The sequence below is a fragment of the Apus apus genome, chromosome 3 (assembly GCF_020740795.1).
Source record: "Apus apus isolate bApuApu2 chromosome 3, bApuApu2.pri.cur, whole genome shotgun sequence".
Taxonomy (NCBI): domain Eukaryota; kingdom Metazoa; phylum Chordata; class Aves; order Apodiformes; family Apodidae; genus Apus; species Apus apus.
The window spans coordinates 95281755-95307937 of NC_067284.1; the positions used below are offsets into that span (position 1 = coordinate 95281755).

Consider the following 26183-nt stretch of genomic DNA (forward strand, 5'->3'; position numbering starts at 1 on the left):
CTTCTTGTTCATGTTCCCATAATGAAAAAGCAGGTTTATTCTTGCTTGTGTGATACTCTGAAATGCTCTAAAATTGCACTGACTGATGGTTCTGTCACTCAGTCTAATCTTCAGTTTCAAATCACTGTAATGTAAAATGGAACAAACCTTCAAGGTCATGCAGTTACTGTAAGGGTATGTTTGAAAGTTTGCAAAGCATCTGAAGTTACACAAAATTCATCCTCTGAGTAGTCTCTAAGATGTAAAATGTGAGAAATATACACGTGTGTCTGCCTATAGGGTATCTTTGAGTTCCTAATGAGTGCTTCATTGTGGGAATTCTAAACTGATAGCAATTTTCATCTTCACTTCCTTATTTCGGGCATGGAATACTGTATCATAAAAAATGGACTGTGTTCTTTTCAAGTATACTCACAATAACTGTAGCGAAAGGCATTTCATGCTTTTATAATAAGGCTTCAGACATCACAAAGCAACTGTATTGGTTTTTATGCATCCTTTCACTATCTAAGTAACTTTATTCAGTAGTAATCACCAGTAAAAGGCATATCACTCTCTTGAGATGTGAAGACATAGACTGTGAATCATAGTTTTGTGGTAGTTCACTATAGGAACGAGGAATATCAAACTGTATGTATTATTTTTATTTAAGTGCCTGGAAGTATCCAGCATCTTTCAAGTAAATCACAAATAACATGGTGTAGCAGAAATGACTTTTGTTTAGATGAGAGCTTTAAGACTTGATTGAGTGAAAATCTCTCTCCCCCTTTCAAAATCTGTAGGCAGTTGCCCAATCTCTGAGGCTGACTGGGGGCGTGGAGGGTAGAAACACTAAGCAGAGAGTGAAGAGAAGAGAGAAATTGACCTTTTCAGGATCAGCACAGACTTAGACCAGTTTAAAAAAGTGCTGAGATTACAAGTGACATAAACCAGAATGCTAGTTGCAAGTATAAGGTGTTCAGGGTAGCTGCCTCCACATCTTTAGTTGGGTTCTGCTCCTTGCTTTCTGGACTATATAGGGATTTTACACAAATCAGCCACCAAATATGCTTAGTTTAATTGATGCTCTTCCTCTGGTTTTTTTAGTCTCTCAAACTGGATTGGAATTACTGTTATGTCTTTATTTATTTTTCAAAAGTTTTAATAATTTGCAAAAACTCATTCAGATTCAAGGGAAGGAGCGGAAACAGGAGCTTGAACTTTGCAACACGTATTCATTTTTTCCTCACACTACACAGGAGTCTTAAATAATACATAAATTTGAAACTACGAAAATTCAAACAGTGAAGTGTGAAAATGGCCCCATGGTTGTTTTGCGGAAAGGATAGCAGATTCTAGTTGGAAGGGTGATGTGGAAGATAAAAGCACTGAGAAAATGTCAAAAAGGTGGAATATTTAGAAAGTAGGAGGACCATCCTGGAAATCTGGAGGGAGACCGTAACTTTCTGCATTTACTTATATAAATATTTCACAGAATCAAAAATAATTGTGACTTTTAAGATTCATGAGGTAATAGCAAACCTGAAGCCACATCATACCTTGGTCTTTCTATGAATAGACCAAAGTCTTTGCTCCAATAGGAGCAGGCCAGCTGACCCAATTTTACAAAGCGTATATCCCCTCTAATGCTTAAAACTGCAGATTCTGTTGGCAGAACAGTAAAAATTGTAAATAAGGTTGAATGTGCTAAATTTCAGAGCCCAACGCCTTCAGAAGTACCTGGCACTTCTGGAAGGTCTTTCAAAGGCTTTAGGAAAGGGTTGCAACAAATAAAACTATAGCTCTTCTCAAAAATAGTTTCGCTAAAAAAGCGTAAAGTGATTATTTCTGAACTGCTTATGGCAGTATCATATCTATTAATTACCTCAAGGGGGTACTTCTGTCATCTGGAAAGGTTAATAACTCACTGTAGTCTCTGTTTATCTCATTTGTCACTACTTTCCAGGAAGTGGCTGTTGCATCCAAGAATTGCGCTTCAGATAATAAATAAATAATGTAAACTAAATAAGCAGTAAACTTCAACTATAACAAATTGTTATTAAAAGTTATACTTGTGCATAATGAATAGATTCAACAGTATAAGGCAGTCAGTATCTAGTAACTCTCTTCTTATCTGCTGGAAGACTTATACAGCCAGCCTTTCACAGTCTAGGAGGTTCCTCCAATGCATTGATGACAACTTCTTAATGCAAATGGTGGATGAGCCGACTAGAAGAGGAGCGCTGCTGGATCTTGTGCTCACCAACAAGGAGGGCCTTATTGAAGCAGTGGTGGTCAATGGCAACCTTGGCTGCAGTGACCATGAGATGGTGGAGTTCAGGATCCTGTGTGGGAGGAACAGAATTTCCAGCAGGACCAGAACCCTGGACTTCTACAGAGCAAACTTCGGCCTCCTCAACCAATTGTTAAGGGAAGTCCCATGGGATAGAGTGCTAGAAGGTAAAGGGGCTCAAGATAGCTGGACAATATTCAAGGACCACTTCTTGCAAGCACAGCATCAGTGTGTCCCAATGGGTAGAAAATCTAGTAAGGGAGCTAGGAGACCAGCGTGGTTAAAAAAGGAACTGCTGGGGAAACTCAAGTGGAAGAGGAAAATCTATAGATCATGGAAGGAGGGACTGGTCACTTGGGAGGAATATAGGAATGTTGTCAGGGAATGTAGGGAGGCAACTAGGAAAGCTAAGGCCTCCTTGGAACTTAACCTTGCAAGTCGGGTTAAGGACAGTAGAAAGGGCTTTTTCAAATACATAGCCAACAAAGCTAATACCAGAGGCAATATAGGCCCACTGCTGAATGAGGTGGGTGCCCTGGTGACAGAGGATATGAAGAAGGCAGAGGTGCTGAATGCCTTCTTTGCCTCTGTCTTTACTCCTGCAGGCTTTTCCCATGAGCCCCAGATTCGTATAACCCCAGAAGTAGTCAAGATAGGTGAGGACATAGTAGATGAGGATTGGGTTAGGGATCAGTTGCATAATCTGGACATTCATAAATCGATGGGTCCGGATGAAATGCATCCAAGGGTGCTGAGGGAGCTGGCGGAGGTCATTGCTAGTCCACTCTCCATCATCTTCGGTAAGTCATGGGTAACTGGAGAGGTGCCTGAGGACTGGAGGATAGCAAACGTCACTCCAGTCTACAAGAAGGGCAAGAAGGAGGACCCGGGTAACTATAGACCGGTCAGCCTCACCTCCATCCCTGGAAAGGTAATGGAACAACTTGTCCTTGGCACTATCTCTAGACATATCAGGGAGATGGGGGTCATCAAGAGCAGTCAACATGGTTTTACCAAGGGTAAGTCATGTTTGACTAACCTCATAGCCTTCTATGAGGAAATTACTAGGTGGATAGATGATGGTAGAGCGGTAGATGTGGTCTATCTTGATTTCAGTAAAGCATTTGACACCGTCTCCCACAGCATCCTTGTAGATAAGTTGATCAAGTATGGGTTTGATGATCAGGCAGTGAGGTGGATCAAGAACTGGTTGAAAGGAAGAAGTCAGAGAGTTGTAGTCAATGGGGCAGAATCTAGTTGGAGGCCTGTGACTAGTGGAGTCCCTCAGGGGTCGGTACTGGGACCGGTGTTGTTCAACATCTTCATCAACGACCTGGATGAGGGTACAGAATGTACCCTCAGCAAGTTTGCTGATGACACCAAGCTGGGAGGAGTGGCTGACACACCAGAAGGCTGTGCTGCCATTCAGAGAGACCTAGACAGGCTGGAGACTTGGGCGGGGAAAAACCTGATGAAGTTTAACAAGAGCAAGTGTAGAGTTTTGCATTTGGGGAAGAAAAACGCCATGCACCAGTACAGGTTGGGGGCTGACCTGCTGGAGAGCAGTGTAGGTGAAAGGGACCTGGGGGTCATGGTAGACAGGAGGATGACCATGAGCCAGCAGTGTGCCCTTGTGGCTAAGAAGGCCAATGGCATCCTGGGGTGTATTAGAAAGGGTGTGGTTAGTAGGTCAAGAGAGGTTCTCCTCCCCCTCTATTCTGCCTTGGTGAGGCCACATCTGGAATATTGTGTCCAGTTCTGGGCCCCTCAGTTCAAGAAGGACAGGGAACTGCTGGAAAGAGTCCAGCGCAGAGCCACAAGGATGATTAAGGGAGTGGAACATCTCCCTTATGAGGAAAGGCTGAGGGAGCTGGGTCTCTTTAGTTTGGAGAAAAGGAGACTGAGGGGGGACCTCATCAATGTTTACAAATATGTAAAGGGTGAGTGTCAAGAAGATGGAGTTAAGCTTTTTTCAGTGATGACCAGTGATAGGACAAGGAGTAATGGATACAAGTTGGAGCATAGGAGGTTTAAGATGAATATCAGGAAAAATTTTTTTACTGTAAGAGTGACAGAGCACTGGAACAGGCTGCCCAGAGAGGTTGTGGAGTCTCCTTCGCTGGAGACATTCAAAACCCGCCTGGACGCCTTCCTGTGTGATGTGCTCTAGGTGACCCTGCTCTGGCAGGGGGGTTGGACTAGATGATCTTTCGAGGTCCCTTCCAACCCCTAGGATTCTATGATTCTATGATTTGCTCTGATTTCTCAGCCACAGTTGCCAATAAATACAGATATTTCTGGATAACTTTATCCTGTACTAATGTTGCCACTTAGCCTGATGAATCACTTCTGCCATTGAAGTCATGGACATTTTTAAATCGAATATCACCAGTTTTTAATGGGAATATGTTTTGCATATGTTCTGCAGATAAATGGCCTTCAAGAAGTAGATAAGAGAATTTTAATGAAGACCTTCTGTTTGGACATTGTATAGTCATACTGTCATTTTGTTACTGAGATACTGTAGTTATCTAAGGTATCTAAGTCCATGTTTATACATCAGAACTAAGCACTTAAGTTGATTGCCAGAGTTTCCAAATAGTAAAAATTGAATTAATTGCATTTTGGTAATTAAGGCTGTTTCAATTTTTTGTACAACTTGGCCATCTAAATTTGAAAGCACTGACCAAATTTTTATGTTGTGCCAACAATGGTTTTGTACTTTTTAGGAAAAAATGCAAACAAACAAAACAATTAATGTTTTTGGGTTTTTTTCTTGGTAAGTGTCCCTTGTGATCTCTATGTGTACAGCAGTAAAGATGATAAAGAGGCCCAGGACATGATCTTAGATCAGGAACCAGGGGTTGTTTTGACCTCTCCAGCTAGCTCTGCTCCAGACACAGCTGTGATGGAGGGTCCTGAGCAAAGTGAATAAGAAAAGAGCAGTTTCTGGCCATCCTGCATGCAGCATCATAGAGTGTTTCCAGTTCTTCTGGTGCCCATTCTATATCAGGATCCAGAAAGGAGGCTTTCCTCTCTCTGAGTATTCAGAGAGGCCTGATCCACTGAGAGCCTCAGAGGCTCCGAAAGAGGTGATGCCCAGTGGAGCTCCTTCATGGAGTTTGGCTGCAGCTACCACATGCTGCTGGGAGAGACTGGGCTGCAGGTCTGAGCTGCCTTCTACCTTTCTACTGATTACCTTAGCCTTAGGAACCCATCCAGGATCTGCAGGTCCAGGTCGACTCTCTTCTCCACATCCAGGCGGAGCTGCTCACCAGCAGCTTCCTTATTTATTCTCATTTTCATAAGCTGTAACTTGTTGAGCAGCAGTTTGGTTCTTGCCTTACTTCCACGCTGCCAGCAGAGGCTTTTCCTTCCGCCCTGAGAAACAGCTCTGGGGGTGAGACTGCCCATCCAAGGGGGTGTGTGGCTGCTTTTTGTGGCACCAGAGGCTTGGCGACAAGCAACCAAACTAGTGCAGGAGAGTCTTTCTTTTCTCACTGTCTTCTCTTCCCACTGGAATTGTATGCCTGTCAGTTGTCTGAAATGCAATCAACTGCTGTTTCTAAGCTTTTTATGCAACTGCTGTCTATGGAAGTGGAAATCTCTGCCAGGGCAAAAGGGAAGGGAAACAACAATTAGAATTTTTACAGTTTATACTTACCGCTGGCTTTTTTTTTTCTTTCTGGCTTTTTTTTTTCTGTTTGTGACTCTTAAATATTTGGCTCTGTGAGTTTTGAACTTACACTGGAAAGGCTTGAGGTGAGTATTTTGTTCTTCACAAGGTTCAGAGAGGCTCAGAAGGGGCCCCAGAGGACTGTTTGCCAGTTCTTTTAAGCTGAGCTCCAAGCTGTTTCCTTTGTTCTGCTGGAGCCAGCATTGATTCTTATGAGTTGTGATGGTGGTTAGACATACATTTTTTAGTGATTTTAGGTTTTGACATAGTTTAGGGTTTTTACTCCTGTATTACTTTCTCCTAAATGATCAGGCAAGTGACCTTTCTTTACTTCACCTCACAGTCTTTTCTACCGTTTCAAAAGCAACCTGCTGCGGATTTTGTTTTGGACCAAGTTTTAGCAACTAGTGTTCTGTGAGATTGGCCTGGCATCATTTTGAAGGAGTATTTCATATCCTATTGATGAGTTTTGGTTTTATATACCTATATGGAACAAAAATTATAAAATTTGTAAGTTAAAAGGATACAAAGGCTTTTCTTTATTTTGAAGTGCTGTTTCAGATACAGCATGATTGTAGGCAATGTGAATAAGGTCACCTGTGAAAATGTACGTTATATTCATATTTGTTAGGTATGTGACTGCATTCTTCTGTTCTCATAATACAAAGAAATATGTATTATTATGCTTAGACTTGCAGTTTGGAGCAAAGGATACCATAATAGGAATGATATGTCGAGATTTAACTGCTCTATGGATTGTAATACAATAAAGCAGTAATCCGTCTCCTCTGTGATGGTTCTAATTTTTTATTTGGATGTGACATTCCGTACCATGCTGTTTATCTTCTGCTTTCATTCACTCATGGCTCTGATAGTTGTGAAATTGGCAGATGGTTTGTGATGCTTTGCTGGGAGTGGTTGTATCAATCCCAGTGATTAAAAGGTTTGCTGATTTGCTTACCCAGAAGGATTAATGACAGGCAGTGGGGCTTTGTTAGAAAAATCCATGCCCCGTAATTCAACAAGGGGATAAAAAAGTAGACTAGAAGTAATCCAGTATTAGAGCTGCTTTATGGAGAAGCATTTTTAAAAAACTTACTGACTCAGCAACTGGACATTTCCTGATGAGATCTGACCTATTAAGGAAAATGCAGCTTTGTCCTGTTTTCTCAGTCATTCTTTGAGAATTAAAGTTCAAGTTTTTAAGCAGGTCAGCAGCAGAACTGAATGATGTGTACAACTTTGGAGAGCTGCCCTGCATATTTTGCCTCTGTATAAAATCAGAAATGCAAATTACAAAAGTATGACCTTGACCGATACTCTCCTGCCTATGCAATTTAAACATTCATAAATTGCTGGCTTTTCATTGATATACTCAAATGCTCTGGCAGACCAGACTAGGAGCCCTTTAACCAGCTGCTTAGGCTTCTATAAGTTATTTTGATTGTTTCCCTAGGAAATTTTAGTTGCAAATTGCAAAATATAGTCTACTGTAACAGTAGACTATTCCATTTAAAGGTAAACATCAAGTACAGAACACAATCACAGAATCACAGAACTGTAGGGGTTGGAAGGGACCTCTGGAGATCATCTAGTCCAACCTCCCTGCTAGAGCAGGATCACCTAGACTAGACCGCATAGGAACATGTCCAGATGAGTTTTCAGTGTCTACTGAGACTCCACAGCCTCACTGGGCAGCCTGTTCCAGTGCTCACAGTAAGGAGTTTTTCCTTATATTTAAGTTGAACAACCTGTGTTCCAGTTTGTGACCATCGCCCCTTGTCCTGTCATTGGACACCACTGAAAAGAGTCTGCTCCTATCCTCCTGACACCCACCCTGTAGATATTTATAAGCATTTATGAGACACCCCTTCAGTCTCCTTTCCAGGCTAAAGATCAGAATCACAGAATTACCTTGGTTGGAAAAGACCTTAAAGATCACCAAGTCCAACAGTCAGCCTAACACTGACAAGTTCTTAACTAAAGCATATCTCTAAATACTACATGCATACGACTCTTAAGTCCCTCCCGGGCAGCCAGTTCCAATGCCTGATAACCCTTTTGGTGAAGAAATTCTTCCTAACATCAAACCTAAACCTCCCCTGGTGCGACTTGAGATGGTTACATATTGTTCACATCGCCTATTTAAGAACAAATTCCTCTGGGAGTTTGAGATGATGGTCCTTGTTCTTAAAACCATTTTTAAGGTGCATGCAATTATCATTGAATGGGAACGGAGCTACTGTATCAGCTTTTCTCATGTTTATTTTCTCTTCAGCCCTTTGCATCTTCATTTCTTGGTTTCCCAGCTCTGAAAAGAGGCAGCTCCCTCTTAGTCCTACCTCTTGTCAGATGAGCAGGGCACTCCTGAACGGTTGAGTTCAAATACTCTCAGGCTGGGAACACCTGGGTCCTGCCTCTGTCAGCAGCTGTGCTAACTACTGGATGCCCCAGAGGTAGACATGGCTTCATCTGCCCATTGTGAGCCTCACGTTTGAGTCAGTGCAGGCTCCCTTAGTCATATTTACTGACTTTATTTCTCTGGGGAGCTTAGGTGGAGGTAGTTACACCAGAGCTTAGGTGACAGATGCCTCTCTACAGGCTAAGGTGCTTCTCAGTATGCAAAGACATCTGTTCTGTGGCTGGGAATTTGAAATGGAGGTGTTTCTTGACTGCGTTTCTGAAAATGAAGAGTGAGCATATGAGTTAACAGTCTCAGCATGCCTCTTTTGGGACCCTAATGGACTGTGTCCATTGGTGTACAGTGTCATACCATCACGGTGCTGTCACCACTCCATCTGTACATTAGTATCCTTAAAAATAAATGGCATCCCTTGTTTTTTTTTCCTTCATTACATTATACTGGTTTTGTTACTTTGTGCAAGTGTCAGGTAGTATTGAATATATATTGAACCAACTCCACTTACTTTTTGCTTTGAGTCTGTGTGATATCTTAGCATTTTTAATCTTGCCTATGGGGTCAGAAACTTCAGCCTGGTAAACACGGTGTCTGTCGCTGGGAAAATGAGAATCACCTTGTAACGGACTAATTCTAAGTCTCCTCAAAATCTCCCTCTGAGATTTTTGCCCTGTAGTCTGATCGAGACTTGGTCTTTTATCTCAGCTAATCCTCTCAGAGTTGTAAACAGCTTTTCATCCTTAGATCAGCCACAAAGCTTTCTCAAGGTTTAATTTCTCTTCCATCCTCAAGCTGAAAACATGTTTTAAAACAAATGTGTTAATCTAATGTCAGGTATGACTCTGCAGTTATATGCAACATGCTTGCACAGGTAGCTCCCTCTGCATGATTGCCTACCAAAACACACCAAGAACACAGGAATCTGCTGCTGTCAGACTATTCTCTGCATGCTTTTCTTTTCACCAGCACTCATTCATTAAAATAGGGAATGTTGATTAGATCTTTTGCAGTTGCCTTCCATATATTTCCTGCTCAGATTATTTTCTAGATTTTCATTTTCTTCCTGGTGTTAGATGCTGTTCAAAAACCACAGTGCTTGAGAGAGAGACTCTTCTTTAAGGGTGTGTTTTCAGTCACTTCTGCTTAGTGAAGAATGTACTTCTTCACAAGATCTTCCTGGGTCTTCCAAAGAATGAGCAGAATTATGTAAAGCTCCAGTTCTTCTACCACATTCTATTTGTGATTATGTCATCCAGGTTACTCATCTGAGGTGGTGTCTACAGAATCTGAGACCCAGCTGGAAAACCTGTCTTATAGTCCAAAGATAAAATTGTCAGATGTGCCAAATAACCTAAGATCCTACTTGCAAAAGAGAAAAAAAATACTTAGGATTCTAAATTTCATTTAAAGTACTCCTTCTACATTCTTCTGCATTTTTTGCTCTACTAGATTTAAATCCATGGATTTTAAATATGCATATTTTCCATATTGTCTCAGCATACTCTGGAGACACTCTATGTAAGCTGTTTTTAATTAGATTTCTGTTAAAGGGAGACTGCCTTTATCCTAGTTGAGTAACTAGACATATGTTGAATGTTTTTAATGGCAGTCTCTCACTGCTCTAATTGTATGTTTGAGTATTTATTATTTTTTTCCAAGTTATAAAAAGACAACCAAAATTAGTTTCAAGCAATAGAGCCACGATGCTGATGTGATTCTGATCTCCCAGGGAGTAGACGGGAATAATCTACTGACCCCAGAAACACCTGAAGAGTGAATGATCTGAAGATGCCTATTTACTGAAAACTAGGATAATTTCACCAATCAAATAACTTTCCTTTCATTCATTTCCTTCATTTGTGGGCAGGGCACTTTTTAGTAGACATTTGCTTTAGACAAAATTTTCCCAGACCTTTTGTTTTGGCAAGAAAGGATTAACATAATGAGGGAAAAAGAAGTCCTGCACCTGTGTACCTTTTATTGCCACAAGGAAAGAGTGAACAGTTAAAGATATGGAATGGCAGAAAATTGTTTTGTAATCATATTCTCAATGTAGGGGAAAGGTTATCAAGCAATCCAGTTTTAGTTTTGACTCTACAAGTGCCTAATACATTCTAGCATTTTGTTAACTTTCTACATAAATTACAGGTTGCCCAGGAGGTTGTGGAAGCCCTGTCGCGGGCCGGTATCGGGGGCTACCGGCTGTCAGGATGTTTCCGCGACTTCCCCCCGCAGTGTGGAGAGGTTTGTGAATGAGACCGAGGGTCACACGCGGCATTCGCCTCTCACAGAGGAACGGCCGCTGCGGGACCGCATCTTAGAGGGAAGATTGGAATATCCTCCCACCACACTCACAAATTGCTACTGAGACCAAAGTTTAGTTTACGAATTAATCAGTTTATTAAGGGTTAACACAAATTAAGGGATCAAGGTTCAGGAGAGGTTGTCTAGATGTATGTTGGAAAAGGGATTCAAGGTACTATGGTCTTATTAAATGCATACTCTGAGGCTGAGTGTAAAATCAATGGAGTGAAAGGGTAGGAGCTGAGCCTGGCAGGAAAGTTAGAGTGTGAGTGAGTGAGTGAGTGAGTGAGTGAGTGAGTGAGTGAGTGAGAGAGAGTGTGTGTGTGTGTGTGGTGTGTGTGTGTCAGGCTGGGCAAGCTCCTACTTTGGTCTGGTTTGGTTTAGGCTGGGCAGGCAGGGTCCCTGCGGACTTCTCCAGGCAGCGGTCGCGGGGCAGCCCCCCCTTCCATCTCGGCTCCTCCGGACAGCGAGGATGGTGTTCCAGGCAGGTCCAGGTGCTGCAGCAGGGTCTTGTCCCAGTCAGACAGAGAGCACCAGCCTGCGCATCTTGCCCTCTTTTATAGATTAGAAGTCACTGTTCGAGAAAGTACCACTATTCAAATTAGCCAATTAGCACTGGCCAGGTACGTGCTCTGTTAGAGGCAGTCTTTAACCTAGTGTCCATTTTTCTGCCAGTTATCGTAACCCTTATGCTGTTTTTCTTGCTGTGGAGTTATCTGGTAGAGCAAGAGGCCTGTTCCATTCTGTCCTTGGCTAAATCAGTAAAAAGACGTCACTCTTGCTTTGCTGCCTTGAAAGGCATTTTGTTTAGTCTTATGTGGGGGGAGAGAAGATGGACCGTTCCCCACAAGGCCCGTCCCTGGAAGTGTTCAAGGCCAGGTTGAACGGGGCTTTGAGCAACCTGGTCTAGTAGGAGGTTTCCCTGCCCATGGCAGGGAGGTTGGAACTAGATAATCTTTAAACGTCCCTTCCAACCCAAACCATTTTATGATTCTATGAATTGTCCAGCCTGGACAGCTTAGGTTATATTAATATTTTCCTGTGTCCAGGAATAATTGATTAGGCTGACCACATGCAAATATCTGAGTATATATCCCACTGCTATAGGGTGGTTTTGGGGAAAATAATTTGAACTGTATTAGGGGGAGAGACTTGCAGTATTTCTGTATAGATGTGTGACATGAAATCTGATTATTTTATAAATACAGTATTGCTGTATACATATCATTTGCTGTCTAAAGCCAGTGTTACTACAACTAGCTTCGTCCTTCTCTGTGACCAGCCTCTGTCAGTATCATTCCCTCAAAAAATGCCATGAAAAGACACATCTCACACTAAAAAAAAACAACTAGGTCTTTCCAGTGGTGAAATTCATATGATTCCATTGTACTTCAGGTTAATTAATTTTGTAACTTCGGAGTTTAATATATTTTTGATCAGTCTATTCAATTTTATTTTTTCTTTGTTTGTTGTTTTTTTTGCATAGTTAAAAAAGTATTAGTGCATTTAACCTGTGTAGTCCACTGCTTCCTATTTGAAAACGGAATGTAGAATTGCTTAGGCCAAGAGTAAGCTCATTCTCCTTTGCAAATCCTCATGTGAACACACGAGGCAAGCATTAAGAGCAACACTTTCAAGGTTTTCTTAAAGCATCACTTTCAAACATTTTTTAAAAACTGTTTTTCTTTCTGATTTGACTGCTATATGTTCACCTAATGAAGACTTATATATATAATCTACAGATTCAACTCTAATGGGGCATGCTCCTGATTTTAATCAGTTTGTAGTCTTTAACCGTGGGAAAAATATCCCTTTCAAAAGTCTGGTCTTCCTAGTAAGTCTTAGAATGACTTGACTTTAAGACTGTGTATGATCTGTAGCTGTAAGTTCTTGTTCCTTGGACCATAGACTGATACTTTATTTCATTCTGCTATTTCTATTGTATAACGTATAAAAGACAACATTTTCCTGTGCTGAATAAATATTCCTTATATAAAATAATTAATATATTCCCTTGAGTGTAAAAACTGTACTCCTATGACAGAGTGATTGTCACAGGTGATCGAGTTAAATGACAGAAATAAATGGAACTGCTGTCTTGTGTGGACCTTGAGAGAAGGACCAGGTAAAGAGGCTGGATCTTACTGACACTGTTTTTTCTGAGATTAACATTAAGAATTTTTATCTTCTCCATAGAGTACTGGTCCTTCACAGTCTCATTGAAACTAAACCTTATTCAAAATCAGATTGCAGGTAAAAAAAAAAAGTAGCAACTGTTTAGGAGTAAATTCAGAGGGAGCAGCTACAGGGATGAATTAAAACATTGTGGTTTCATTCAGCAATAACCTAAGTCTTCTGAATAGACTTTTATGTCTTTAAGATGTTTCAAGTAAAACAGTGAAAAATGTTTGCACAAGTACGTGAAACTGACAATTTAATCTTAGTTTATGTTCAAATCTGAGGCTTCAAAACTTGGTATAAATAGTTATATTTACATACTGTGTCTTCCATGATTTCAGTGTAAGTATGGATTAGTGCAAGTTTCAATGTACCTAATAGGAAAGAAACTAAGCTACAGTGACATTTACTTTGCAGTAATTCACTTACAGTAATTTTTTTTCTTATTATTATTTTTTCTTTTTTTCTTCTTTTCTGCAAAAAAAGAAAACAAACACATGGATGTTGAAAATATGTACTAAAAATTGATCAAATTTGAATAGTTAGAAGTACCAGAAGGAAAAAAAAAAACATTCTGGGTCTATTATCAGTAATAATTATCCCACTGTACCACTCAAATATTTCCATGAAAAGTTTAATACACTGTGGAATGTAAAGAGGCAAAAGAACAGTTCACAATCTAAAGATTAAAAACAGATTGGAGCTAGAAAAAGAAAATCATAGAAGGAAATTAATTTTTTTTTGAAAAAAAAAAAAGGTCCTGGCTTTTGTAACTGTAGGTCTGCTTATTTCCTGACTCTAATTAAGTGCCAGATACGTTTTTATTTGTTGTGTTTTTTACATTTATTTTGGTCACGTAAAGAATAAATAGGTCTTATTACCACCTGCTTTGTTTGAGAGTCATTTGAACATGGGATTCAGAACAAGTCAGTGAACCCTAGAACACAGATGTGTTTTTCCATTTGCACAGTATCAGTTTCACAGATGAAAGTTTGCCTGCGTCTTGCTGGGTTGCTAGTGTGTTTGCCAGTACTGGCTTTAAACCATGATCTATCTGGTATCTCTGTTTGGATCTGTGTAATGTCACGATGAAAGAAAAAGAGGAATTGTTTAGAGGCATGATAGCTTAATACAATGTCTATAATTAAGCTAGACTGTGATGATCTCACTTGAGATAGAAAAAGCCTTATGGTACAAAAGAAGGCCAGCCAGATAATTTTTCTTTTTAAAAATACCTTCACAAATCTTGTGTTATCTTCAGCACCCTCCAGCCTAACCTCTTTTCAGTGCCTGACTATAAAACATTAAAAAACCCCAACAAAACCCACAAAAAAATCCAGGTAGCTGTCCATATTGGGAATCTGCACTACATTTAGAAACAAGGTGTTTTGAGTGTATTTCAAGAGATTGTTTTTCAATAACCGCACTAGCACTTACCAGTGAGAGACCAGGGATATAATTTTTTCAGATCTTCCAAACAGGGATTATAGGTTAGTATAAGAAAACAAAAAATAAGAATTCCACAGTTTTGTTTTGTTGCTTGTTGTTTGTTGTTGTGGTTTTTTTTCCACCTGCAAATGAGATTCTGATTAGAGATTTGATTAACTGCTTTGGGAAAAGGCAGCTGTAAATCTTTGCCACTGTACGGAATAGTAGATTTTTATTAAATGAGATTTGTTCCGCAGATGAAGACCAGAGAACTGCCACAGCATAGGAATGACAAGTGCATCAACATCAGCTGAAGACAATATGAATCTTTGTGTCTTACATCATGTTCATGAAAAGAAGAAAAATAATTGTCCTGTTTCTAGGATTTTTGTATCTCTCTCCCTTGTAGCCATAGATAAACCATTTGTGATAACAAGGAAGACAAAAATAGACCTGTCTTCTTCAGTTATTGTTTTCTACTGGTTGTTCTGTGATATTTCTAAGCTCAGCAAGTCATATTTTCAAAAGAACAGTTCTGTAGCCTACTTAAATATTTTTAAAAGTAGTAACGGCTTTAGTCTGATTTGAAGTGAGTGATCATGAGAATTTTTTTTTTTTCTGTAAAAACTACCATATGATAGATGAGTTTCAACCAAACAAACTTATTAAACAAAGATGCTGGTGTAGGTGGTCACTGATTTCTGTGAAACATCCGCAGCCAAAGTTATTTATATCATCACAACATGACACAGAATAGACTGCCCTGCATGAGTCCTTTGTGAAGGGGATGGGTGACAATCTTTGTTAAAGAAGAGCTTACATCTCCTCACTTGAACTGGTGGCTGTCATAAGGTTTTCTAAAATGTACTACATAAATCTTGCTTTTTGATGATTTCTGAGATTGAATTCAGTTGAGCTGAAGCCTTTATTGCATTGAATCACAATGTGAGTCAAGGACCAATGGACATGAATAAGAATTAAAGAGATGCAAGAAAATAGCCCTAATAAAAAAGCACAGCACTTGGAGGCCACAGTTAGATTGAGTCCTGAATTGTCATTGATGGGTTTCTCAATCTTGTCAGTAATGATGGTCTCCCATGGTGCCAGCAAACTGCAAGCAATTTTCTGCAGTAGCTGCTGTGACCAGATTGTATTTAGATGAAATGTCATGAGGCAAATAAGCAAAAGCTTCTACTTGCTTGTGTCTGGTGCAAGAACAAAAAACATCTTTCTCTGCTTGGTGAAGCACAGAGAACCCTTGAATCAAGGCTGGAAGAAAATGAGTTGGTGTTTCCATCATGTGCCATATGTTGTCTGTATTAGATACAACTTTTGTAACTGGAATAAAATGAGTTTGTGTATGTACAAACTGTTTTCCATATATTAAATACCATTTGGTCATTTATGTAGATATATGATCTACAGTAATGTCCTTCTCATGTATTGCATAAATAGAACAAATGTTCTTTGCGCTAAGAATAATCTAACCTAGTGTGAACATTTGTAGATAGTGTTGCATTATGGCTAATGTATATTGTCTGTACATAATTTAAATTTGCATTTCTCAGACCCAGAGGAGTGGTAGTTGCTGGTGAGACAAAGGAACAAAATTGTTGAATTGTTTAAGAGATGACAGGGTGCTTAATCAGAGATAGTTATGTTAAATCCTCTGCAGTTTTTTGTTTGAACCTTTAGGTGACCAAAGTTCACAACTAAACAGCTTTCTCATAGAAATTTAGCTATTTTTAGTTATAATTAAATTTGAACTCTATTATGCCAACATCTGGAAACAACAGGAAGTCATCGTATCCAATTAAATTTAAGCAGTAATTCTTGGGAAGGATGCTGCTTAAGGCTTTTGTTCTTGTGGTTGCTTTTGCCAGTAGTGACAGAGACATACTAGCAGGTAGTGCATACAAACCAATTTCTGGGCATAATCAGCAGATCAGAAAATGTCTTTCTTTGGATAGCTGAGAGGTAGGGTACTTTCTATTTTAAATGGATAAAGTACATATGCAGTCAGGAGCAGTTGGCAGAAAATAGAGCAACAGTTCTTAATCCTTTAGACACATCATTAGCTGAAAATGACTTTGTAATGTTTTGTTTTTAAAAGATGTTTATTCATCATTTTTGTCTAACTTCAGCCTACACTTCATCACATAATCTGCACAAGTGAAAGCAGTTATTTAAAAAGGCTTTCAGGAAAGTCAGGGTTAATACAGACCTGTAAGCTATACAGGTGTTAGTCTGTAACAGACAAATATAATTTTCAGGGAAATTAATAAAAAATGGTGAAAATAGAATTAATGGATATGTCAGTAAATATGCTGAATATTTATGGTGGTTTTTAAAATTGAGTGCTTGATTCACAAAACCACTGGAATTTTTCAAAGTTTTCCACAAGTGTGTGGGAAGAGGAGTCTGTCAGAATTTCCAGATGGCCTTCAAAGAGACTTCCTTCCCAAATGTTTTAATGAAATTAAGTGACTCTAGGGTTGCAGCTGATACAATGGCTTGCATAAACAGATAGTGGTTCAAAACCAAGGAACAGAAATAGCTAGAAGGAATACACATGTGACCAAGTATGTTGATGATATTAACTCAGGATAGTAAAGACAGGGTCCCTCAGTAACAAACTGCAAGGTGAGCTTACAAGAAACAGTGACTGAGCAGTAAAATGGCAGATAAAATGCAATGTAGGTAGATATACAGTGATGCACATAAAAAAATTCTGAACTTCACATAGAAAATGAAGACATTGAGTTCACCATTGTTACTCAGGAGACATATCTGGAGGTTCTGACCAATCTAGGAAAAAATAATACTGTGCTGTTTAGTGGTAGAAAAGACAAATTGGATGTTTGTAATTCTTAGAAAAAGAGAGCAAATGGAAAAAGATTGTTATGCCAGTGTATAAATCTATTGTGCATCCTCATCTGGAATAGCGTATGCAGTCTGATTAGCCCACCTCAAAATCCCAAAGACACTGTGTACATCTTATCTACACCTTCCACTTAGGTAACTGCAAAAAGCAATAAGGTCTGCCAGAGCTGCCTCTTAAGGCTGAGCAGAGCTCGCTCTCTCAGCATCTCCTTACACTTCCCACACTGTAGTATACAGTTGAATTGGAAGAGTCTCAAAGAAGAGCAAAAGTAAAGATGAGAGGTATGGAATGGCCTGGAATGACTGAGTGAGCACAGATTCTTCAGGCTGGAAAAGAGATGACAAACTTCTCTTTTTCTGACCAGTCTGCAAAATTTGGTCTGAACAGGCTGATCCTGTAAGTAAGAAAGGACTGAACTAGAGCTGGTAGAAGGTAGGTTTGGAACAGTAAAAGGGGGCAGTTCTTCACCTAACATGGAACTCCTTGACACAGAACAAAACTTTGCTCTGGCCCAAGGTCTAATGTGTTAAAACCAAGGAGCTAAAATGGTCCTAAAAATTATTTCAAGGGTAGTTCTCTCCCTGATAGTCCCAAAACATGGCTTATGTTGGTACTAGCTGATGCTAACAAGTAATAACCTGCTTTGGTTGGCACACAGAGCTTCACAACTGTGCTGCTGCTGGCACCTTTTACAGGCAGGTATATAGTAATACTGGCAGATCAATGATGTTTTGCTTCATTGTTACTGTTTTCAGTTTTGTGAAGATACAAAGGAAGAATCCCACAGGTACTGTGCTGTCCTGGGTGAGAAAAAAAACCCTAAAACACTGAGGTTGAAGTAGTCATAGATGATGGGATGGCTGAATAAACAGGATGCTTTTGAAGTGATGAAAAGAGAAAGAACTGCATTTCTTAACTCCTGGACACAACAACTGAGACAGAAAGGATAAAGGGAAATGGAGTTCAAAATATGAGAAACACACCAGCAAAGGTGATTGAGGTTGATTGATACCTGGGAGCAAAATGCAGTAGTAACTCCCTTCTAGAGAAACCCAGCAGCTGGTAGACTTACCGGGAATAACACTGTTTTGGTTTCTGATTCATATACTTGAGTTAGGCTTGAGTAATTTTTCAGACCTCTGTCAAAATGAGTGCTTCCAAATATATTTTAGGTGTATCTGATTAAGTAGATTCAAAGAATTTGTTCCAAAACGTTTGTGAGTTTTTTCCTTCTGATCATGACAAGATGTGACAGCTTTACAAGTGCACACACCCAGAATAGGAAAAAAATATAGTGCCTTTTCTTCCTTTTACTTTGTCAAGTCATTTCCTGTTAATTCAATAGAAATAAGTTTCTGATCTTTTCATACCAGCATCACAGCACATATCTGCTCTGTGGAAGGGCTTAAAACAATGATAAGTATGTGTTTGTAATGTTAATTATCATCACGTTCTAAGACTGTTTTGAGTCCTTCAGTAACTTAAGTTGCATCTTAGAAAGGCAACAAATATAAAATCCAGTAATCAATTTGGTATGAGTATTTGGAGAGAGCTGTACATACTTAAGTGCTGTTAATATAGCCTGCAGGTGTGCAGCATATGAAAAAATGGAATACAGCACGTGGGAATAATGAAGACCTTTGTAAGCTGATGAAACTCATGGCTGTCCATCCTGAGAAACCACACAGTTTCAGCTAGCATTAAATATTATTTCCTTATATGTTGTCTTGATTAATTATTTGCTTATTTAGGATGCCTGGATTGGTTAAGAGATTGGTTAATGTTGATTCTGCCATTTGTCATGGATGCAGGCTGTCTTTGTATCTCTGATTGCAAACACTTATTTACTTCTCTCTGCTTATTGGATCTTTGGTTTAACTTCTGGTTTTTCATGAGGACCACTCAAATTCATCAGTATCTTGTGCACTTCGGGCATCTCTCTTGAGTAGACTGACACCTTCTGAAGTGGTAAAATCCCATCCCATACTGATTCTCTGCATTTCCTTCCTAGATACCAATATTTTCCATACCATCTTTCTATTAATGACCCTCTTTATTAATCATTGAACTCTGAAGCTCCTTTTTAAAAAAACCCCACAACCTTCTACCAAGCATCTCTTTCATACCTTCTCAAGATAAAGTTCTATTTTTCTATGGCTATATTTTCCCTCCAAATCATGCTGCACACCATCCTTACTTACTTTCCACTTCAAAGTATCTCTCCCCATCTGCTTTCTAAGAGGTGTGCCCTCTTTCTTTATCCTCTCCTTCTTGCAAGCTCCTGCATCTTTCTTCTTTCCACATCTCCTTGCTACCATATATATACACCCCTCCTTTTGCCTCTTTTATGTATATTGCTATACTTTAGCTACTCAAGATCTCTTCCGTTGTAAAAATTACCTGCTCACTTTGCTTCTGTGTATTGCATCTGTAACCCACCCTCTACCTTATCTCAGTAGGTTTTCTTCTTTTCTAGCCCTTGTATTCTTTTCCACGGTTGAAGGAGCACTTACATTTTCTTCTCCTTTGAGAGATCTTCTAGCCATCTGTTAAGAATCCCTCTGCTACTTCTTTTTTTACATCTCACTCTATTTCTTCCTTCTCCTCTCAGTCAAATGTAAACTATGGAAAATTGTGTTTTTCACAGCAGTGCTATGGAAGTGAGAACAGTATTTCCTTGTTCACATTTGTGGCTTTCATACTCTGTGTTGCTGGCATAAAAGGACTTCCCTGATCTCTCAAGAAGGTGTAGGTGCCTATTTAGGGCCTCGCTATGACTAGAACTGCACTTATCATAAGTCAGGGCTGTATGTACTGCTGTAAATCACCAGCCACTAGATCAGCTCATGGCCCAGAAGGTTAATTTTGACCATTTCTTACTGCAAGAAGAATTCTTCAAACACAGGCTAACCTAATTTATAACTTGGAACAAAATAAGGCCTTTACAACAAAAAATTGCCACAGAAATATTCTGATACTGCTTCCAAAAGTGCACAACTAGAATGCTGAAGCTGTAGGACAGATAGACATAAAAATGATTGGGCAAGAGATTAAACTTCTCTGCCAGATGCTCAAAAGATATTAGGTGCCTAACATCTAAAATATCAGCTCCTTGAGCAATATACTATCTGAGCTGGGGTGGAAGGAAAGACTGCTTGAGCAATATACTCTGAGCTGGGGTGGAAGAAAAGTTTATTGCGTACATGAGTCTGAGATGGATGTGTATTGTGCTGCTTTCTTGCAGTTCCTCCAACCTTCACCAAGCTTTCTCTGTGGAAATTTCCTGAGTATTACAAGGTTTATATAAAAGCTGGTAATAGCTGTCCAACTGTCTCTCCAGCCACCTCCACAGAGCTTTGGGAGGTCATTATAAAAAAGAAGCTGATTTAGTAATCCTTATCCATAGTCCATGTTAAGTATTTATCCACTTAAATTACTCACATGATGAAAAATTCTCACATCATGTGATGAGTACTGCATTCTGCTTTTTACTAATACAAGTGTTATTTGAATACTTGAGTCTCATCAACGTGTTATGAAGTTTTATAGTTCCATCTATAATGGAAATATTTACTGTTGCTAAGTCTTGTCTTATTACTAGATTTTAAAGCCTTTTTTATAATGGCTGTATACCTGCCATCTGTCATTTGATTCTGGTTGATCTTAGATCTTATCCCATGTTTCTAATAACATACTTCACAGTGGTAATGAAAGCTAAATAATTTCACCCATATTTTATCACTCTCCCAGTCAAAATCTCTGGTGTGGATTTGGCATTAGCTACAGCCCTTGATGGGAGGCAGAGATAGAAAGGGAAAAAATATCAACTAGTTGAATCCTATGACTTGTTTGAGTTCAGACCCTGTGTAGTTGTACTTGAATTAAGATAATCTTTGCTTATTTCTAGATTTACCAATGCAATGTCATATTTAATATTTTACTGTTTACATACAATTCCCTAAATAATTTAAAATGAGCTCCTAAAAGTCGTGAAAGAATCAGCTCCAATAAATAATCCCAAACCTAAGGATTTTGTTTTTAATATTAAAAAATAGATGTAAAATAAAATTTAGCAAAGCAACTGTATTTATCTTTCTAGCCAAAGAAATCACATATTGCTTTTGCAGATAGTTAAGGTCTGATATAGAAATTGGTAGTATCTTTTGAAACAAGTTTTTATTACCTTAAACTTAAGTGTAGTTAAATTTCTTCCAAGTGCAAATTCTTTTCTAAATATGCTGGTATCTGTAGGCAAGGTATCATGTTGTGAATCAAAAATCATGTTGCTTTTTGCTCCCTCTGGAAGTCAGGTGTTAGTATTTTCTGAGAAGCTGTTTGCTTTGTAGTTACTGTGTTGGGGCAAGTCGAAAGACGTATTACCATGAACTCTGTGGGTTTTTGAACATAAATGGTACACCCTTCCAGCCTGCTGTGACAAATTTCTTGCACAGTCATGTCCTCGAATCATAAGCAATCAGTGAAGCACAGTTGCAAGAGACAATTCTGGAAAAGACACCTGGGGGATAAACTACCTTTTAGAGGGCCAAATGTAAGCAATAAAACTTATAGCTCTGATCCCACAGTCAGCTCCAGGTTAATTCTTGAAATTATTGAACCTGCCAGAGGATCTTGGTCTTTGAAAGGCACAGATCTGTAGTAATTATTTTAATCTTAAGGGATACAAGAATTGTCCCACTGAATTAGAGATTCTTCTATTCTTTAATAGACATTGAATAAGAACCTACCATCAATTATTTTATAAGGTGCTGAATGTCTTCAAAGCTGTTTGTTATTCATGCCAAAAAGCCAAACCTCTTTAGATACCCAAGTACTGATTTAGAATTCTATCTGTAGGCACTCCTGTAAAGAAAATTCTGAATGCTCTTCAGGGCAATAATCTCTGTCCTCTCCTGTGTCTTGGATAAATGGAACTAATAAAATAAATAAGGAAGGTGTAGTGCCCTAGATACGAAAATGCAGTTGCATATATTTTTGTTAAGCTCCTCAAAAGGTACTTTTTTATAAATACTGAGCTGATTTGGTAATTTTTGTTCTTATTTTCTTAAATTCTAGGGAACTCCTAGTAGGAGATTAATTCAACCACCCATTCTCAAAATTTTCCATTTTCACATGTGGTTTTTTTATGGAATGCCATTGGGAAAAGAAGGATTGAAAGTCAGTTTTTGATATGTTGGAAATAATGAAACTGGTAAGAAAAAAAATCTTCTAAAAGGCAGACTCAATAAAAATCAAAATATTAACCACTGAAAGACAAGACTGCCACAGTTATTTAGAACCTCTTACTTGGGATAGAAAGTTGTTGTGGAAAGTAACTTTACAAGTGCAATTTAACTGGAAACGCTGATGCAATCTTTCTGTAACCCAAGTAGAAGTCTCTCAAATGCTCTTTTATTTTTGTGTTCCTCAAAAACATATTTGTCCAGCAGGCCATAAATATCTCTTTAAGTGACATTGTAGTTTGTTAGTGTCCCAAATATTATTAATTATTAAAGCAGCTGTGCTGTCTTCTTTAAACTAATTATCCATCTGAATAATTGATAACATAATTGCTTGTGCTTGTTCCTTTTACCTAAGGGCTTGTCTGTTTGCTGCTTTTGCATAACTATCCAGACAGAGGCTATGATAGTACTTGAAACATTTTTTGCTTATTCCAGAGGAAAATAGAATGTTGCACTGATTTTTGGTGAAGAATTGTTACATTTTTATATGTCATCTGTGCTATATTAGTGTCTTAGGGAGGAAATGTCTCTGTGGCACACCTCAGGATATTGTAATGTACAGTAGTTAATCAGTACATTTTTGCATTTCTCTCATTTTCTTTCAGCCAAGCAGTTGCTGAACTCTGTCCCTTACGCAGTAGCTTTGTTTAACTGCACCTGTAATCTCCTAACACTCTTTGTTTCCCACATCTCAGATGAGACAGCAGCATGCAAAGCATCTTAAAACCAACAGAATTACAGTCAAGGGATCAAAGTGGCAAACTGGTAAGGCTGTGAGGAGGGGAGGAAGGATGAACATGGACTGAGCTCATGATCATATATAACACATGGCAGCCATGCTTTCATTCTTGAGTCCTTGAGATTTGGCAGATTTTTGACTCATGTTGTAAGAAAATTGTAAATAGGATTTGTGTGGGGATCATGTAAAATATTTGTTGGTTACGCACAAGAATTGGCTATTGAGCACCAGGGCAGTGAGCTGCATCCTGCGTGCTGGGCCTCCAGTCTGTAGTGCAGATTGATAAGACAATCCTGCTATTGCACTAGACACCCTGAGGAGGCAGGGTGTGTTTTTCACTTGCTAGTGTAAACAGAGAGTAGCCACTCAAGTTATGTTCAACTCCACTAACAGTCATAGACATAAAAAACCAATATAAATGGTTCACAATTCATTCTTTGGCTTACAGTGTCTTGGAGGTGGGAAGGCATGCAAAAGGAAGGAGCTCTTTGCCCTGACATAAAAAATTGAAAGTTTTCTCAATATAGCTCTAAAACCTTCTTAAGAATATGATGAAGGAAGCTGTAATCTCTGTGGAAAGAGAATGGTTTAACTGTGATGCTTCATTAGGGGAGCAGTTGTACCAACAGCTTGAGAGCTTTCTTAGCTTTCTATATTAGATCTCATAAAATGGATATAATATTATAAACCCCAGTTCTGTGATTAGTTTCATACTACATTTATGTAAAGAGTGAAAGACCATGAGCTCTGGAGAAATTCTAGGTGTCTATTGCTTTGTAAAGCACTAGAGAACCAATTGCAAAAATTTGATAAATGGAGATGCTTTCCTATTTTTACCTGTTAATATAAAAGGAGCTAGCAGTTCTTCTCAGTTAGTACCTCTGAAAGAATTGACCAGTTTGCTCCCAAGACTTTGCTTTCAGCAACTGTGTTGCCACATACATAACAATGTGTGAGTTTGAGTTGACTGCCTCCCTGCACTACTTCGTGACAGCAAAACAAGTACCCCTTCCACTCTTTGCCATAGCAATGGAAAAGAAACATCTGGCTATCTGTCTCTTCAGAAAATATAAAATGCAGGTCCTGAGAGAAAGTCTAAATACCAGAACATCACTTTGTCAGGTAAATAATACTTTAGCTAAGGAAAAAGCCCCCCAAAATTTAAAATCACAATGTACGGCATTAACATCTGGTTTAAAGTGTGTTGAAAACCAACAACTCAATGTCAATTTGGTCCGACTTTACGGTATTACTTGTTTGATTATGGCTGTCGCTGGGGGAGCCGAGCATTTCAGTATCATCCAAAGCCCCTGGGAATGATTCAAGCCAGCTGGTATTCTCTATATTACATAATTACGAAGCACATGGTGCCATTTGGCATACTGAAGAGGCACTGGGGGCCCACTTCTCAAAATATTTACAGCCTTTTATTCTTCTCTAAACAATCATTTGCATACTAAAGGTGATATACAGTGCACCCACATGTGGGTTTACTTTATTTTCACTTTCTCAAACTTATGTGGAAGTGGCTGTGTTTAGTGACAAGTAAGCAGAAGGGCTCTGGAGCAGGCAGGAATAAAAGCTGTAATGTTTCCAGAAAAAGCTGTATGTGGATTCGGTCAGTGAAAGTTAAGGAATCTTTCCAAGAAAACCTGAAAGATCTGTGAAAGTTCTCTTGCCTTTGAGAAAACGTAGCATGAAATGTCTCCCCTGGAAGCAGAGAAGCTAGAAACCAGGAGAAGCTGCAAGTGAACAAGCTGGTTGTGACAGGGTCGCTTGAGTGTAGTTAAAATGCAGTGGCTGCATCTTGGTAAGGGGTGTGCGTATGTGTGTGTCTTTGGTTGAGTAACATTGTGAGATCATAGGCTGAATATGAGCCAGCAGTGTGCCCAGGTGTCCAGGAAAGCCAATGGCATCCTGGCTTGTATTAGAAAGAGTGTGACCAGCAGAAGCAGAGGTGTGATTGTCCCCCTGTACTCAGCACTGGTGAGGCCACACCTGAAGTGTTGCGTCCAGTTTTGGGCACCTCAATTCAAGAGAGATCTCGAGGTGCTGGAGCGAGTACAGAGGAGGGCAACGAAGCTGGCGAAGGGCCTAGAGAATAAATCTTATGAAGAATGCTTGAAGGAGCTGGGAATGCTTTGATTGAGAAAGAGGAGGCTGAGGGGAGACTTCATCAGTCTCTACAACTACCTGAAAGGTCATTGTAGAGAGGTTGGTGCTGGTCTCTTTTCACAGGTAATTAGTGACAGACAAGAGGGAATGGCTTCAAGCTGCAACTGGGGAGGTTTAGACTGGACATTAGGAAAATAATTTTCACAGAAAGTGGTCAGACACTGGAATAGGCTGCCCAGGGAAGTGGTTGAGTCACCATTCCTGGATGTGTTTAAGCGTCCTTTGGATGTGGTATTGGTGGATATGGTTTAGGGGAGAACTTTGTAGAGTAGGGATGATGGTTAAACTCTGTGATCCCAAGGGTCTTTTCCAACCTGAATAGTTCTATGGTTCTATGATTCTAAGGCAAAATTGCTAAAAGTAAAGTGAACAAAAAGCCACAGAAGTTATCAATAGTTGAGATGCTGGAAGAAAGAGGAAAAGAAAAATCTGTTGGAGTTTCTATCATTATGTGTTAGTCTGAGAGAATTAAAGTTCCAGACAAAGGGACAGTCGAATGGTTATTGGTAACTGTCTCTTTTTGCCCTACCACTCCAACAAAATAGATACATTTCTTATACACACACAGCCTTTGAACTGCAAACCTGTATCTGATCATAGCTCCCACAACTATCATGCCATGTATGGGAGGCATTGTAGCTAAAATTCTTCAAAGCCCCAAATTCTTGTCAAGTTTTCTCTCATTAAATTCATGTTTATCAAAATTAATTACATACAGCAATGTTAAATGGTAGATTAATTTTAAAGGCTTTTGTGCTGTGTAGTACAGGTTTTCTCTCTGTTATGTTTTTAACTAAGAGGTCATTTAAAGTACTTAGTTATGTTGTGCGTAGGGCTAAACCCCAAATCTTTTGTCCTTTTATCCATA

At 39.2% G+C, this 26183-nt stretch overlaps 1 protein-coding gene across 3 annotated transcripts in view; it reads left to right on the top strand.

The window, feature by feature from the left end:
- The window catches only part of LOC127382222 (SAM and SH3 domain-containing protein 1-like), a 555361-nt gene that overhangs the window by 159587 nt on the left and 369591 nt on the right, over nucleotides 1–26183 (top strand). The window lies entirely within an intron of this gene.